The sequence below is a fragment of the Pomacea canaliculata genome, linkage group LG1, assembly GCF_003073045.1.
Source record: "Pomacea canaliculata isolate SZHN2017 linkage group LG1, ASM307304v1, whole genome shotgun sequence".
Lineage (NCBI taxonomy): Eukaryota > Metazoa > Mollusca > Gastropoda > Architaenioglossa > Ampullariidae > Pomacea > Pomacea canaliculata.
In genome coordinates, this window is record NC_037590.1 from 26,918,909 (window position 1) to 26,936,798 (window position 17,890).

The 17,890-nt window shown below is 43.0% G+C and overlaps 1 pseudogene; it reads right to left on the reverse strand.

Annotated features, from left to right (window-relative positions):
• LOC112560807 overlaps positions 1-17,890 on the reverse strand; it is a 57,010-nt pseudogene that overhangs the window by 22,297 nt on the left and 16,823 nt on the right.

The window sequence follows — 17,890 nt, forward strand, 5'->3', positions numbered from 1 at the left end:
AAGCATGACAGTTGGTAGCAACAAGTTCAATCCATTGTTAATTAATGAGACTTCCCAGTTTAGTCAGTGCTCATTTCCAAACATGTACACATCTTCCAGTATGTCATAAGCTGTCAGACACAAGACACAGAAGTCAGGCTAAAAGAAAAATGTTCATGCTTACTCCAAATTCATCATCACCACTTCCATCAAAACCACTTGCTGCAGAACCAGGAAGACCAGGGAAACCAGCAAGACCAGGTATTCCAGGTGGACCAGGCGGACCAATAGGTCCAACTGCACCATCCCTTCCAGCCGTCCATCAGTTCCATCTCGGCCTGGCGTTCCTGGTGATCCATCCCTGCCCGGTGCTCCTGGTAGACCAGGACTTCCCTGACAAATGTTAATCTAAATATTACTACAAGACAGTTTTCAAAACAAATTTTAAACACCTTTCACAGTAGAAACTTCCACTAAAGAATTTTGTTAATATAGGTTTACATAATTACCCAATTTAGAGGAAGAAAAGTTTTACAGAAGTCATCAGCTTTACAGTAAATGGTAAAAAAGTGACTGCAGCGTGAATGGACAAACCAGGTCAATACATCACCTGTTCCCTAGACAGGACAATCCTGCTCTTCGTGTTAATGTCTGTGACGAGCTCCGCTAGAAATGTTGTCTTGATCTTTATGTGTTCATGACAGTGTTTCTTTATCTCATATTTAGATAATACAGAACTCTTGAAAAAGTTTTTTTGGTACAAAAAAAATCTTTTTCAGTCTGTATACCAGACCTGGTAGCATCATGCCTGTACATTTTGTGTCCATGCTTTTTTGTTTCACTGTGTGATATGCCTTCGGTCAGTTGGTCAGAGCTGTGTGTTGTTTAATCAATTTATTTGTGAATGTGTGTCGTGTGCATATGTGTGTCTATGCACAGTGGTAATTATTACTATATTTTTGTTATTAATGCCAAGAGCTCCCCTATCAGGGGAAGAATGTGCATAAATACTTATTACTATTATATTATTTATCATAAAGAAAATAGTTCTCAATAGTAATTCTGCATAGAAAAATGTTCTTGTTAACCCAGTATACATTATTAAAGCTTGAAATTTTAAAGCTGACTAAAATGAGTTATAGAAATCTTATTACTTTTATTGTTCTTGTTATAACAGTAAGTTAAATGTGAATACAGGTTTTTTTTTTAATAATACAGTTTTTTAAAAATTCCTCACGGGTTCCCCTTTAAATCCTGGTGGGCCCATCAGTCCAGGTTCTCCAGGTGGTCCTGCCACACCCTGGTCAAAAAAAAGAGAGCAGAGACATTGTACTTAGAAATTATTGTATTGACAGGACCCCTTCTCTACATTTTCAATAGATCTCTCTTCAAATGTTTTGAACACTTTTCATCTGCTTCTAAATTTGAAATTCATTAATTTACAAACTTTTTCCACAGTTCAGCATTAAAATGTGATCACTTCATAATAATATTAGGGGACATTTATGATATAAAAAGCAAAGAAGTGTTCTGATCAATTATGACATAGCTACAATTTTGTAATTCAAAATTTTCTAACAGTCTACTTCCTATTAACAAAATGAAGCAAAGAGAAAAAGAAATTTCATTATAACTTTGGTCCCAATGCATTTTTGTGAAGCTTAAATCAACATTATAATGTATAACTATGTAAAGTGCCACCTGCTTAAACATCTAAACAAACAATAAACTTTCTTCAAAGAAAATGAACTTAAAAGTACTATAAATTCAAACTGAAGTGCACAATACTTATCACAACTATCAACAAATAACACATAAGACACACATTCTCAGAATAAAATACACTGATACATATTTAAAAATAAAGTGTATAAAAAGTTACAGATCCACCTAATAGTAAACTAGTGAAAGCACTTAGTGAATCTTTAAATGACATACGTGCACAACATAAAACACAGTTTAGAATCAAAAAGAGACAACAAAATCCAGGCATCTTTGTAGTACCAAAGCACCAAACAGTGTGCACCAACGGGTGGCCCACCACTAGTTACCTGCTTTCCTCAGCTGCTTTAATCAACAAAAGATTATTAAATGAACATTAGCTACCATCATCTACATCATCATCTATATAATGCTCCTTTATAACAAACTGTATAAAAGAGATGCATTCAAATAAACATGAAATTTTTCTTGTAAATTCTCCTTCTTTGATAATACCAGATGACCCTACTATTAGGACCTTATGGGGTACATATGCTCTTTAATCAAAGGAATTATTACCCCTGATCAATAGGATTAGTAGTCCTGGCCACTAGGGGCTTCATTGTATCCAGGTACATCTGCCCTCAACCACTATGTAAGGCTCTGTAAAAATAGCTCAGCTGATTACAGAGGTAATACACACTGCAGAGAAGAGAGCCACCACAATGAAGTTCATAACATTGGTCAGAGCAACATACAAAAAAAAAAGGCAAAGCTAGTGGCCACCACCTGCATTCATTTGTTCATACCTTAAATAGGTGAGACACCAGCCAAACTGGAAAGAACAGCTATGACCATCCATCCCTCATAGGACGGGATCTGCACAGGCAAAGCCTCAGAACCATCACAGGGTCCTTCCGATGTACTAGGTCATCTAATGGTTGTAATTCTTTCCACAGCTTAAGTAGAGATTTCTGAAGATTTCTGCATGAAGAGAGAGTCATGGCTGTTTCAAGACAAGTGGAGACACAGCAAGCTAAAGTTGAAGGTCCTGCACTAGTGCAATCAAATCAGCCATCCATAACATGCCCTGTCAGACTGGAGCCACAAGGCAGACCTTGGCTGGGGTGGACAAGCTTAGCCAGAAAATGGGGTAGTCAGCCATGAAAGGGTGTGTATAAGCCAAATCTCATCCCATGAGATGGACGATATATTGACTGTCCAATCTAGATAGTCCAAAACTTGACACAGGGGTTGGTAGTTTTATAGTCCAGTAAGAGGCTAAGAGGTCCACAAGCAGCCAGAAGTGCACCTAGCATGTGTTTGAAGACTGATTAGTGGAGAAACCATTTTGTGGAGGAACCCCAAGAGCTGCAGCTGAGACCAACACATTGGTCAGAAGCATGACAGGTGAAGAGACAAACCAAGTGAACCACATCAACATTGTCCTAAGCCACCAGCAGAGGAAACTGGTAACCACTAACCATCACAGGTAAATGAAAACAGTGGAGTCGTGAGACAAGATCTGAACTCCCCGACTTTCACCTCTACATTAACCTTCAAACACACTGATGGGCAACTGCAGTCTTTATCCAACCACTGCCTGCTCACCTGAGCAAAGGTATGAGCCAGGTGGGCTCCCCATCCCTCCATATTTGTTTAAGCATGAGGTAAGCCAGAGGATCTTGGAGGGCAACATCCTAAAATGTATTCCCAGATAAAGTCATGAGAAAGATACAAGTCTGATGCGTGGAAGTTGATCAGCCATCCTAGATTTATCAGACACCTTAGACAGACATTCTTATTCCACAGTAGTCCTTAGAAGAGCAAGTCATTGAGGTAGACTAATACTGGATAGTCACAGAGTGGTTGAATAGCCTTGTGGCCTTCATCACTGTGGTGAAAGCTCATGGTGCAGCAGACAGACTGAAGGAATCAAAATATGAAGTAATAAAAGGCTTGTGTCAACATGGACCACATCTCTTGCCCTTGAGTAGACAAGTTCTGACTATTAAGATGTTCACATTTGTAGGTGCAAACTGCATAGGAAGAGCTAATCTCTTGCTTCAGGGCTTGTGCCCAGTTGTCAAAGGTATTTCTATCCATAAGAGCAACTGGGTGCAAGGAGGTCTGATGGTTAAAACCACTCAAGGGGCAACGGTAGTGAGGTTGAAGCAAGGCTGAAGCAAGAAGGGTTCATAAAAGAGCACTAACATGAGAAGGAGGTCCCTCAGGCAGATCAGGGTACAGAAGAAAATAATACAGTCAAATGCCAGAATGTCACCAGAAAGGAGAATTCTGTCAGGCATACCACAAACAATAGAGGCCAAGCATCTGAAGATTACTTAGAACGGCTGTCAAAAAAGCCCTCTTCCCTAATAGTTGGGGCATCTGGTAAAGTGGTAAAGTTAATTAAAAAAAAAAAAAAGAAAAGAGGAGAAACTCTAAAAACTCATGCATGTCATCCTAATGATTAAGAGTTCTCCATACTGTTAGTCAGAAAGCTAGGAAAAAAAAGCCTTACCGGCATTCCAGGAGCACCATGTGCCCCTGGCAGTCCATCCCTGCCTGGTGGTCCTTGTGGTCCTACTAATGTTGACAAATCAATTCCAAATGTGCCTGGCAGGCCAGGTTCTCCTGGAAGGCCACGTTCACCAGGTAGACCACGAGGTCCCGCCAAACCAGGTCGGCCCTCTGGACCTATGGGACCAGGTGGTCCTTCAAGACCAGTTAAACCTCTTTCACCTTTGGGTCCTTGTGGACCTGGAACAGGCTCATCACCTGGAACCTTCCACTAATATACCTGGAGTCCCTGGAGCCCCAGGAGGTCCAGGTGGCCCAGGAAGACCTGGCTGACCTACCTGGCCTGGCAAGCCTGGAATACCTGGTGTCCCAACCACAGAGTCACCCTGCAAAGAAAAAAATATTTATTGAAAAGTTGTCACATTTTTACATAAGCAAATTATTATTATATGTAGATCTACACAATAAAATGATCATATATAAAATGTATTCAGTTAAATTCCCACAATTCTGCATAAATGTGTTCTCTTTTTTGTTATTATTGCGATTATACATAGTGTTGTTACATTTCCACAGGCAACAGTACTGTTAATAGTATTTACAAACACAACATTAATTTTAATAATATTTTCACAGACAATAGTACCATTGCAATTGTTTCCCACAGTGAAGTTCCATACCTTTTGCCCAGGTATCCCTGGTTCACCACGGACACCCCTTTCCCCTGGAGGTCCAGGTATGCCTGGAAGTCCTATGCCAGGTTCACCTGCTACACCAGGTTCACCAGGCTCTCCCTTTGGTCCTGGCTCCACCTCAGGGATAACATCCAATGAGCTTGGTAGGCCAGGTGGTCCTGGAGGTCCAGGTGGTCCACGAACAGTTAAGCCTGGCTGACCCTGCAAAGTGCACATAGTGCCATGCACGTTTATATAATGTTACCAAAGACAAAAACAGACATAAACAATCATCATAGCTATACTGTTATGCATTATAATTTTGTAAAAGTATTATTTCTAACACAATGGCATCCTATGCAATACTAGTTTAACAAAATTCAGTAAGACATACTGGTTTCACCTGAGCCTGTAAGACATCAAATTTTGATCTCATAATTACAGAACCTGTTAAATAAGCATGTGAAGCATGGGTGAATTTTTTTTTTTTAATAAATGACAATCTGCATTTAGCACAATATCCCACAATTAAACAATCATCTGAACGGCACTATTCTATAAAATATTTTTCCAGTTACATCCATAAAATAAGTAATTAAATACAGCCAAGAGCAAACTACAATTACTATTCAGTGCCATTTACCTAATAATAAATCCCAATTACTGTAAAGAACATAAAATAAAGCTGCTTTGGTTATTGTTTCTGACAACATTTAGTCAGAAAGAAGAGTACACTCACAGGATCACCAGGCTCTCCCTTTTCTCCTCTTGGGCCAATTGGGCCAGGTGCTCCTGACAGTCCAGGCTCCCCTGGTTCTCCTTTTAAGCCTGAAATACCCTGTTCACCTGGGATGCCAGGAACACCAGCATCACCTGTGTGACGGAAAAGAAACTATACTTTTTTACGAACACCATGTGCTTGCATCCATGCATGCCACTAAATAAATGAAATTTTTTTAAGAAAAGTTTATCACACGCTTGAATAATGTATGTTGTGTATGTTTTCATCCTATTTACTATTGTACATGCTGTGTTGTTTTTTTTTTTTTTGTTTTTTTTTTTTGTTGTTTTTTTTTATTTGGCATAATTACATTATTAACTCATTAATTTTTAACTTTATTCTGCTTTTTCTCTCTCGCCCCCAACAAACATTGTGCATAATTATTTATGCACACACATAAAATATGCAAGCAAGTTTATTTCTGTGTTCAACCTCTCAAACTTCCTCTTGACACTACTAACCCTTAGGCCCACGCAAGAGTTCGATGTCTGGAGGAGGAGGTGTTATTGGGGGTGGATGTGTCATGCCTGGAATACCAGGCACCCCTGGTGGCCCACCATCTCCTTTATCGCCTTTGTCTCCCTTGATTCCAGGAAGACCAGCAGGACCCTGGTCACCTTTTTCACCTTTCACAGTCTCTGGCTTCTACCTCAAGCAAAGGAAATAAAAGCACTTAATAGCATGTTTCAGACATGTAAGACTTGTAATCTCAATACCATGGACTGAGAATATAATTTTAAAAAACGCATGATGAAAGAACAATATGCTAGCTAGAATCTACTTAAATTGCGTATTTACAAAGTTTGTTTTCACCCATCTCTCAAAAATATATTTTTAAAAACTATCTATAAATGTAATGTTTGTAAACTAAAGTAAGCACAAGTCCTGAAATTCCTAATCAATGCTGGCCACAATATTACTCTTTCAGTTTAAAGTCTTAAAACTATCATTTTTTGCTTAAAAATCCTTAAAAGGTATTTTACACATTAGTTAAAATTAACCAGTAAAAAGCTATTTGCTTATCAAAAACTGGATGTCAACATACTGCACATAACCAATATATAGCATTATGCTAACTTTAGCAAGCTATTTCTGTTTGTTTACTCCTTCCTACTAAAACTGGTATGCACAGCTGTTCTTCAAAGCATCTTTCAATTTTAAGTTCAAATGTACATATATATATATATTCTAATTACCATCTTTGTCCTCTCCAATCATTTATTTTCTTTTTTTATTTTTAGTCTCTATTACTTTTTAAAAAATACTAGTGCATAATGTCAGCACTTCCAAGGCATTGCTTGTGACAAAAGATGACAGAATGGAAGAAAGGCCACTGTTTAAAGTTTTAAATTTTGGGCTCAGAACATTGCCTGTTACTCAAAAATTTTCTATTTGGGAAAAGAGGAAAACTATTATGTAAATGTTAACATGAATGCCAAATGTTTTTTCCAAATGGTTAAGTTTTTTAAAAACCCAAAAGAATAACTTCAATATTTTCTATTCATAAATACAAACACTCTTGGGTTCAACATGTTTAAATGTTGCTATCATTATGTTCCTAGTCTAGTAGGCATAATATATTAATTATTGTTGCTGCTATTAAAGCTGTATCATAGCCTCACCTACTTTGCTGCTGCCATGTCATTAGTCTAGCAGGCTACGTGTCATAGCAACAGTTACTTAGAGTACACCTGGAACCTTTCACATCAACATATAACACATTTTTAAATCAAGGCCACTTCATGTGTGTTAAGCGGCAATGGGATCTTCAGTAAAATACCAGTGGAAATTTCCCAAGAGCAATAAATAAAATGTTTTGTATTGTAAATAACAAATATCGATAAATAATAGATACTAACCAGGGGAATTATAGATACTGACTAGTGATATCATAAATACTGACCAGTGGGGTAGGTGTCAGAGGTATGAGCTGAGGTGGCTGTTCAATCATCACTGTTCCAGACCCAGACCCACTGTTTTCCTGTAGTCATAATTTGATAGCAGGTTAAGACTTTCTTTTGCAAATAATGATAACTGTACTGTAATGGTCTGTAATCCAAATTTTTATGCTCGTTCATCGTTTTTACCACTTTCTCTTAACAGCCATAAAAGGCACATGCTTTTTTAAAAAATCATCTTTATAAAGACTGGGCATGGGAGATTGAGGAAGCATAACCAAAACAACACCCCCGCCTTTTCTTCATTTTCCTGATTGATGAAGTAATTTCTTTATTTGCATTACTTACTTTATACCTACAGTATACAATGTTACGTCTTAGTTTAAGCCAAGCAGATGTATGAAGTATTTTTCAAACAAATGTACGTGTTACTCATCTTACCTGCTGGACCTCATTTTAAACGATAAAAAAAAAGCCCTAAAAATATATTTTGTCTATTAAAAGGTGTAAAAGAGCAATCTATTCTATGGACTGCTTGTCAAAGATCAATGTTATCATATTAATACTAAACTAAAAATGCACAAGACTATTTCAGAACTATGATAACATGAAACTGGAATCCTGTGGGTAAATAAATAATTTTGTTTAAAACAATAAACTGCTAGTAGGCACCACTTACAAAATCACATTCTTCATCCTCTGCATCTTTAGGGTCACTTGAAATTTTTAACTCCTGTATTCCTCCCTGCAACACAAGATTGATATAAAAAAATTACAAAATGTTTACAAACTGTAAACTTATTTTCAGCAACTAAACTTCCTTGCTATTTCACATACACATTATGAATACAACAAAAACACTGCAGCTATTTTTAAAAAACCTAGAGAAATGTTGACCTTTTACTGACCTCCCTCTAACAGCTAGAGGTTTGTGTTCCCACAAAAGGGTTAAGTGTTGGCAGATGGATGTACTCTTAAATGACTGTTACCCTATTTATTTTATATTGTAAAACATTGTATTTTATGTTGTGTATATGTGAAACAAAATAAATGTTACAATCAAAAAGTGTTAAGTGCTTTGTTCTTTCAGATAGGATTAACTCTACAACTTCCAATGCAAAGGTATGAGTAGCTTTCAAATGAATTACACACTTCTTGTGCCAGACTTAGAAGAAAGGTTGCTTTTGTGCACAAGTCAGTGTTGTGATAATGACCCTCCAAAAGTCAGCTTAATGCCAGTTGAAGTTTACTTTTACTGCCTTAAAGATGGGTGAGTTAAACAGAGGGCTGGCATTCATTCATCACATGAAGGAATTTTTATGTTTTGGGGGTGTTTCTTTTTCTTTTTCATGATACTCAAGTTTAATACGAGTCTGAGAATAGAGAAAAATTATAGTTGGAAAAATGTTGATGTCTCTCTTCCTCATCATTTCATTAATATCCTGTTCATAACTTGTACATATTTTCTGTTCTGGAATGAGGCTGTGAATTTTAAAAGAACTTAATTTTGTATCAAGCTCTTTTATTTTTATATATTTGCCAACTCTGATGGCACCAATGGTGCAATATGGACAAAGAATGAAACAAACACTTGTCAAACAATAGACATAAAAGTGGCATGAACTGTAAAAATGACAGCAAAGCGTGCTCTTCGGAAAAAAAAACTACTGCCTTGACTGACATCTGAACTGCTTGGCAACAATCTTTCTACTAAACAGTGCTTCTGAGTAATTTATGCAACATAATTCAAGGTCTTCGTTCTCATCATGACCTTAAATAACCCTACAGACTGAACTCTAAGAATGAGAAGTGAAGCAATGTTAGTCATCTAACTATTCAATAATAAGTGTAAACAACTTTGCACGCTGACAGTTTGAAGAATTAAAAAAAAAAATTGATAGTGAAAGACAATATGTTGTCGCCCATCGTCTGGTGCTTAGTTTCACAAGTCAAATTATTTCGGAAAGGTGTTTTTGTTCCGTGTTTTGAAAGTACAGACGTATTTGAGATACTGCACATACAGCGAGGAGCCGGCATTAAAGCCGGCACGTGGGACGCAGGTCACATGTCGACAGACGGATGTCTCAGGCCTAGTTGCACGTGCAGTGCTAGCAGTAAAATAGAATGACTCCACTATAAAAATGTTACAAAGCCCAGCAGCGTGTCACGTGCAAGGTGCGGCTATGTAGCAGAAGTAAGATGGACGTCGACCTGCGTGCTGTGTCAAAGTTCGTACATCCCTTACAACACGCACGACCCACAGCACACCGTGGACACCTGGGGTTACACTTGCCCTCAGCAGCGGGACCACGGGACAAGGGGCAGGACAGGGAAGCCGCCGCCTACATGGGCTCAGTTCGATCAGGTCACAGATGAAGTGCACCTACAGATGGACGAGTGTCAACGTTCGCCACCAGCATGCGACGGGTGGCACTGCCGCCAAGGCTGGTAGTCTGGGGCGCAGACGCGGCCGACCTACTGACCTGACCTAGTTACACACGGGGCGTCGGGGTTGGGGTATGAACAAAAGACGTGTATGGCAGTTATAACGTCTCACACGTCAGCCAGATCAGGACCGCGAGGGCTTTGGCCGTGATGTTGCCTTGGCTGCTGGCACGGCATAAAACAACCAGCCAAGGGTTAGTTAGCATGTTAGCTCGTCCCGACAGTCTGTGAAGCGATGAATAAGAAGTTCGTAAATTACAAAAGTGAAACTTGAAAGAGAAAAAAATGTGGAAGCCTCTTCTCCACTTGGTCACTGTGGCGGAGAGCATCTACTGGTCATGTGAGGTGTGCCACTGACCAAACGATGCACTACAAACCATGACTATCTTAATATACCTGCAGAAACATACATAATATACATCGACACCTACAGAATTAAAAAAAAAAAAATACACAACACGCCAACAGGTACGCACGCAGGTATAACACATATATATATAAACCAGCTACCCACCACTCCACTGTGGGATAAGGAACTATAGTGAATGGAAGGAGAGAAGGGGGGAGGGGTGACCGACACTTACACTACAGGAAACCATGACAACATCAATTAGAACACTTGGCAGTTTTTATCAACTCCCTTGTGGTCACTCCGCCAACTGGCCACAGGGTGTTTCTTGTGACAGTCCTGTGAGCGCCACCTTTCTCTCGGCCTCGGCACTCACAGCTGTGACATCTGCCGGCCTTGAAGCACTCGCAACTGTCAGTGACTTTTCCGTTGGGCAGGACTGATGGCCTCTGACCTGCATGACCTGTCTGGCAACACGCCATCGTTAGCAGACGCCTAGAACACGGTGGCAACAATAAAGTGCTGAGAGACAACAACAGCACAAACCGTCGAGCGCAAACTGACCTGGTCGGGGCTGTCGTCTGCTGGATCCTTGAGGACAAGCAATGGTGGGATTGGGGGGACGGGGGTGTGAAACTAGCTTGTCACGAGCGGCCCGCTATGTTTGAGATCACTCACCATGGTAACAGAGAGAGAGGTGCAACACTTTGATGTCTACGTCGACAAACAACAGTTCGCCACCCGCCTTTACTCTCAAGGCAGTCTCTGTAGTTAATTCACTTAGCATCAGAGTATTTTATATACCTCCAGTGTCTTCTCTATAGTACTAACTCAAAAGCACGGTTTTAACAGGAACATCTGGATGTTAGCAGTAGTCTTACAACCTGCGGTCAGATGTAAGGACTTCACGCACAACGCCCTTCAACGCAGGCGTCGTTAAGTCAAAGACTTTCCGCTTGAAGTGTTTATCTGCTTGTTATCTGTCTCCATCAAGACAAACCCCCTCTCAAGCGACCCCGCCACAGGTCAGACGGGTATCTGACAACACAAGGTGACGCAGGAACGCTCTTCGAGCCTGCCGAACGCCTGGCGAGCTCTGTACATACCCGTTACAGCCTCTCCCCTGGTGAGCTCAGTACATACCCGTTACAGCCTCTCACCTGGCGAGCTCTGTACATACCCGTTACAGCCTCTCACCTGGTGAGCTCAGTACATACCCGTTACAGCCTCTCACCTGGTGAGCTCAGTACATACCCGTTACAGCCTCTCACCTGGTGAGCTCTGTACATACCCGTTACAGCCTCTCGCCAGCTGCCAGCAGTTTTACTGACACGTCTTCAATGTGTCCGTCTTATTAATTCCGCCACACCCCACAGCACTTCGTGTGACAGAAAACGATTGGAGGACGGAGGGACGTTACCCGCCATGCTAGTCTCACACCTGGCCATCTACCTACACTACCGCGCGGACGTTGTCTCGACTAACCAGCCTCAGCATACGGGGCTAACCGATGTCCTTATGACAGATAAAGAAATGAATGATGCTTTATATGAGGCAGACTTCACCTGGTGTTGGTATGGAAGATGAGCTTTTCTTTCTAATATTTGAGTTTCTAGCATTCCACTTTCTTCAGCATTTTCGTACAGAAAAAAAGTCTAGCTAGTCGAAATGGCCAAGGTGGTAGCACCTGCTGTCTGCATTCAATTTCCTCGCGCGCTTGTGCCGTGGGCCTGTAGGTCGAGCTGTGAGCCTGTAGGTCTATGAGATCGAGCTGTGGGCCTGTAGGTCCATGAGGTCGAGCTGTGGGCCTGGGGGTTCGCATGAAGGAGGAAAACCAGCCCCCTATACAGTCAAATCTCCCTACTATGCCACCTACCGGGACCGAGCAAAAGTGACATAGTAGCGAGAGTGGCATAGTAGAGAGGGTTCGTAAAAACGGCTTTATTTGTTCAAGTTACCCGTCAGTCCAAAGCAGGGGTGGGCAATTAATTTTCCCAAGGGGCCGCATGAGAAATTGGGATGGTTTTAGAGGGCCGGACTAATATAGTTAACTCAGTTTTACCTAATACTGTATGTATAGTATATATACTGGCGGGCGGGCCGGTCAGAGACAGGAGTCCTTTGCCCAGGTCTGGTCCAAAGCTCTCAAGAATCGTCGGCTTCGCTGTCTCCTCTCATTCTCCCCCTCACCTCTTCATCCTCCACCCCTTCCAACCACATCCGCGCACCTGCATCCTGTCGCAAGTCGACCCCCTCACACCTTCCCTCTGTCACGGGACTGTCACCCGGCCAGCGACCACCACCCCCCCACATAGCCAGCCTCCACCCTCCCTGTGTGCGTGCTATGTTCCATCCCACCTAACTGCGATGTCCCACACTACCGTACAGTATAGTAATCGAGCACTGCGCGGAATTTCACAACTTGTGTCTTTTAACAGTCACAAAAAAGTGGCATAGTAGCGAGAGTAGGGGTGGCATAGTAAATTTTTTTTTACATTGAATTTATAGTCGGACGAGCAAAAGTGGCATAATACCGAGAGTGGCATAGTAGCGGGGTGGCATAGTAGGGAGATTTGACTGTACCTGACATGTCGCCAACGGCACTGAGGGGGGTTCGGGAGGACAGGCATAGGCGGCCGCTACTCGCAGACCTCACACCTGTCTTAAAAGTGAGCGAACACTGAGGACAGCAGCAGCGTGTCGTGTGCCGACCTGTGCTCCAGCTTTCTGTTCACATGGCATGACTACACCAGCTGTACCTCACTCTGTGTGTGTGCGTGGGTGGTGGTGTGTGGGTGTATGGGGGGATGTGTAAGTGTGGGGGATTTGTGTGGGGGGGAGGGAGGGATTTGTGTGTAGTTGTTGGTCTCGTTTAGCAGCTCTTTGTTTCCTCACCCCCACTGGACCCTCCCTTACCTCGGTTTCTTAACTCTTCCTTATCCACTGCCATTCTCCCGGCCTACTTGGCCGTCTGTGACCCAGCTGATGTAGACCGCCCATGTGACCTGTTGTGACCTCTGACACGCTCAAGCTGGAAATGCTTTTCTTATGCCGCTATCACTCAGCATCACAGTCAAGGGCTCAGTCCTCTGACAGGTCATCCGTGCACAACATCAGAACAAATATTAACTCTGCATAGTGTATCGCTCACTGCTCTCTGCTTCTAGTTAATAAAGGTAGCAATAGCTTCCAATGTATCAAGCCCTGTCACCTTGAGAAGTTCATATTATTTTAAATACAATAGTGCTGGTCTGATAGTTCTGTGAAAGTGCCTCTGGCTCCATCATTTAGTGTTTAACCGGAAGTTGCATCCATGACTACTTGAATACGTAACCCTTGTGACAGCACACAACCTTAACATGGGATGTCGATAACTCAAGCATTCTCTGAGTTATCAACTAGGTTATCTGACGCCAGACTGTGACAGGGGATAGTAAGCCTGACATCAGCTGTGAATGCTCACTTGTGAGACCATAATGCTCACACTGAACAGGGAACCATCTTTGTTCCCAGCCACGCACTCACGACACTTGTAACTTACAATTTTCTTTTCTTAGTAATAAATAAAGCACAAACGTGCACCTTTCAGTAAGAAAGTATAACTAGAATGCTCGAATCTTTTGGGTAAGAAAACTGACAAGGATGAAGATCAGACGGTGGTTCGACCAGAGGTGAAGTTTCATCTCAAGGTTGGCACGAGTGTTATTGTCAGACCACAGTTTTCATCTATTCATCACGTGCAGACAGTCTCACGATCCTTTTCATTACAGGACAAATAAAGATGCCAATGGTGGATGGGTGGGGGCGAGGGAGGGTGCAGCAAGACAAGAAGGCTGGGAAACGCTCTCACGCCCAGGTCAAGTAAGGTCATGCCCTCTCATTATGCTCGTCACAAAGTGCCCCTTATTATCCAGGCGTCGTCGGAAAAGGAAATGGTTCTGGCTGCCGAGTTCAAAGCGGTGTGGCTACCCACTGCCAGTACCCCAACGTACGTCCCCCCAACCTCCCCAACACCTCCTGCCAAACATGCCTTGGTGTAATTCCCCGCTTTTCCTCTCCAGTGAATGCCGGTTCCAGAGCGACCATCTGTTGAAAGTCTGGTGCGGCCCAGCATGGGTGGCTCAGGCAAAAACCGACAACAGCAGCGCAGACGTGAGAAGCCTGCAGCCTCCACACACAGACCATCGCCCTCTGACCATCTGTTTCATTTGATCGCCAGCAGTCCGACGGGGAACTCACTCTCAAGAAACTTTTGATAAGTATAATACAGAAGAAAAACAGAGAAGAGGAAGATGGAGAGACATACATGGTAAAGCTGTTCAGTCTGTTCATGTACATGGAGAGACAACTGTACAACCTTCCCACAAGCACGTGGAGCGCGAGACATCACCCACAGGCGTGGGGATCGGTGGAGCATCAACACCCTGCACTTGACGACCATGACCATGGCAGTATCTGCCCTTTGGAGAGGAACCACAGCACCTGACATCAACTGCCTGGCTCGCTGAGCACACGTGTTGGCTTCTCACCTTTACACCCTGACGTCTGGACTTGATGACCGGCGATAAGGGCGTAGCCTCGCGCCCTTTGATATACAAGATGTTTTCACCGTTAATCACAAAGCAAGTCACGTGCATGGGCCTCTGTCTCTGTACATACATCTTTCTCAAATAGACAATGCTCGAGCAAACTACCCCAGCACAGAAAATATTACTGCATAAATATTGTCAGGACTAATCACAAATATTAGCGGGGCTCTCCGGGGACTAATCATGCGGATAAACGAAGCATAATCTCAAACATATGGCAGAGGTCGTTATACACAGCACAGCGCCGGCGCAGGCGGCATTTCCTGTGCATCCACAGATAGCTGGGAGATAGTGCTGACTCAGCCACCCCACGGCGCCGTCATTCTTCCCCCCACCACCTTCCCCCGAGTGAAGGCCACGCCCACACACGCGTCTAGCACCACTACAGACGTCTGACGACGGACACGACGGAAAGGTTAGTGGCTGGTGCGGCACGTGCAAGGACATAAACTCAGCAGGTTCCTGGCTGCAGGCACGTATCTACTACAGCACGAGCGATGCAGCCCCTCCACTGCACTTGGCCACCCGCTTGTGGGCGCCCGCTCTGGGGTCCTGACATGTATCTCGGGGGCCGACTACTGACTGCTTCCTTACTTATGTATGATGTACATGCTTGCTCACCGGCATGTGCTGTGACAAATGCACAAGAATGCCGTGAGGGTCGACATAAGCTGTGCACATGCCAGACGAGCCACTCACAGCAGTTGTCGAGACACAAGTGCTTGTCGAGACAACTCCCTCTTGGACGCCAGGGAGTGACGGGCCTCTCAACAATATGTCAATCTGTATCTATCTGATGATCACGTGGCTATCCCCTCTTTGTGGTCGACGCTTTTAGTGTATGATGGGAGGGTGGAGGCATGGAAAAAAGTCTGCAACACCTGAAGAAAACACGAAAGATCCCTTCCCAAACCTACACTGTGGTAAACATATGCTCTCTTATCAAAAACGTAGTGTACAGTGTCTTGAAGACAGTCTGCCAGTTCTTCATCAAAACATCTCTCATCAAACCCATGATGTAGCCCCTACAGCAGCCAGCTGGTCCATCAATCAGTAGCCCAGACTCAGCTAGTCCCTCATAGAAGCATCAAGCAGTGTTTATATAAGACACAACTGGTCCCCCACTCACACCATCAACAGTATCTATGTACTAGTCTGGTGAACTTGTAGCTCTGTGTATTACAAACTGTTGGTCTACCGACACTCACAAGCCTTTTGGTGCAAATCACAGGAAGATGTGACAGCTCATCTATTCTGTCTGCAGGTATCTCACCAACAGGAAATACCGTACTGATCCCCACTGATAAAACAGAATTGTTTCTATGTGTACTAAGTTCATGATGAAATATTAACTTTGTTATTAAGATGAAACTTTTAAGTAGCAACGGTTCACATAGGGTAGTTTTAAGCTGCCTCCCTTGTTAAAACAAATTAATATACTGCGGAAAACAAGATTTAAACAGGAGATGTAGATTGTAGGCTACTCAAGAGCACCTGAAGGAGAGCTGAAGTCATCTTGAATTTTTTTTTTTTTTAATGAAGGCAGCACTCGACATTAGTTCACAACAAGGTTTGCCAGTAGCGGAGAGGCGGACTAGACTAGACCCCTAGACCCCTAGGCTTTATTTATACATGCGATAAGCGACCTAACTGCCGAGTGCGTCCCGAGGATCCCGGCGCTCACGTGCTGCTCACGTCGTACTCACGGCGCCGCGTCAGGCAGCGACACCTTCCATCTGCCTCCCACGTGACCAATGCTGTGTGTCGCAAACTTTCGGTTGTCTTTGAGCAGGTTCTTGTCCTGATATCAAAGTTTGTGTTAACACCGCTTCGTCTTTAAATTCATCGACGACACAAGAGGAAGAACCACCCTGGAAGGAATTTATTTGTTTGCCTTTAAAGTTATCGGTCACACGGGTAGGGAGTCCTTCGCTCTTTAGCTGCAGATTTTGTGGAGATGTTTTCCCCCTCAGATATACAAGGAAAAACAGAAGTGATGCCCATCGCTTCTGAACTTTAGAAGTTCTTCAAGCTGCCAAAGGATTCAGATGTCTAGTATTCGACCTACTCTCGTCGCTCCAACAAATGAGAAGGTAACTGAAGTGCAGACGATGCATAAATCCAACCCCGCCTCACACCCACACATCATCCTGATGAAGCTGTTTTTTTACCCACTGAGCCTCCGAAAAGCCTCTCTTTCCGCAAGGTGGCGCTACGAGCAAGTCGTATGAATGAGGGGAAGGTTCGGCTCTTAAACTGAATCTTTGACCAAAGAGGATCAACCTCTTCGCTTCGACAGACTTCTCGACCTCCACCTTTTGTGTTTAAGTATTCTCTTCTTAGCAGAAGGCGTCTTACAACTGTCACAGTGTCTTTCTAGAGAGGCCTGTGATTGGCCGAGTCAGCTAGGTTAGAGGATTTATTACCTGGCGAGGGCCACATGTCAACCCGGGATTGCTTTCACGTGAGGGTGTGCACATTCTTCCCTTTCAATGCCACGTCCTTTGTGATATCTCTTATTTCAAATGCTTTCGGGTAACCACCTCGTCTTCGGCAAAACTTTCTTCCTAAAGCTTCAGAGATGGAGATGCTGTCTTAGCGACCCTACCTAACCTTCAGCAGAAATATTTCACACTGCCTGCAGTGAATAGAATAATTGGCATAAAAATGTGTTAGCAAGCTTGCCCCTCCCCACCATTACTGGGACCCGGCAATCCGTGTAGGACAAGCAATATATCAATGTATGTTTGGGAGCGAGTGTCGAGAACAAAAAATAAAAGAGCTTTGTCGAGAACATCGAAAGTAAAAACGGCGACGACGATGAAACAAAACGAGAGAACAACCACGCCTGACGAGAACAGCAATTCACAATGAGTCAGAGGGCTACACTACAGACTGGACACCTTGGACACACTCTTTACACGTATACTGTAAGTGTGTTACATGTATGT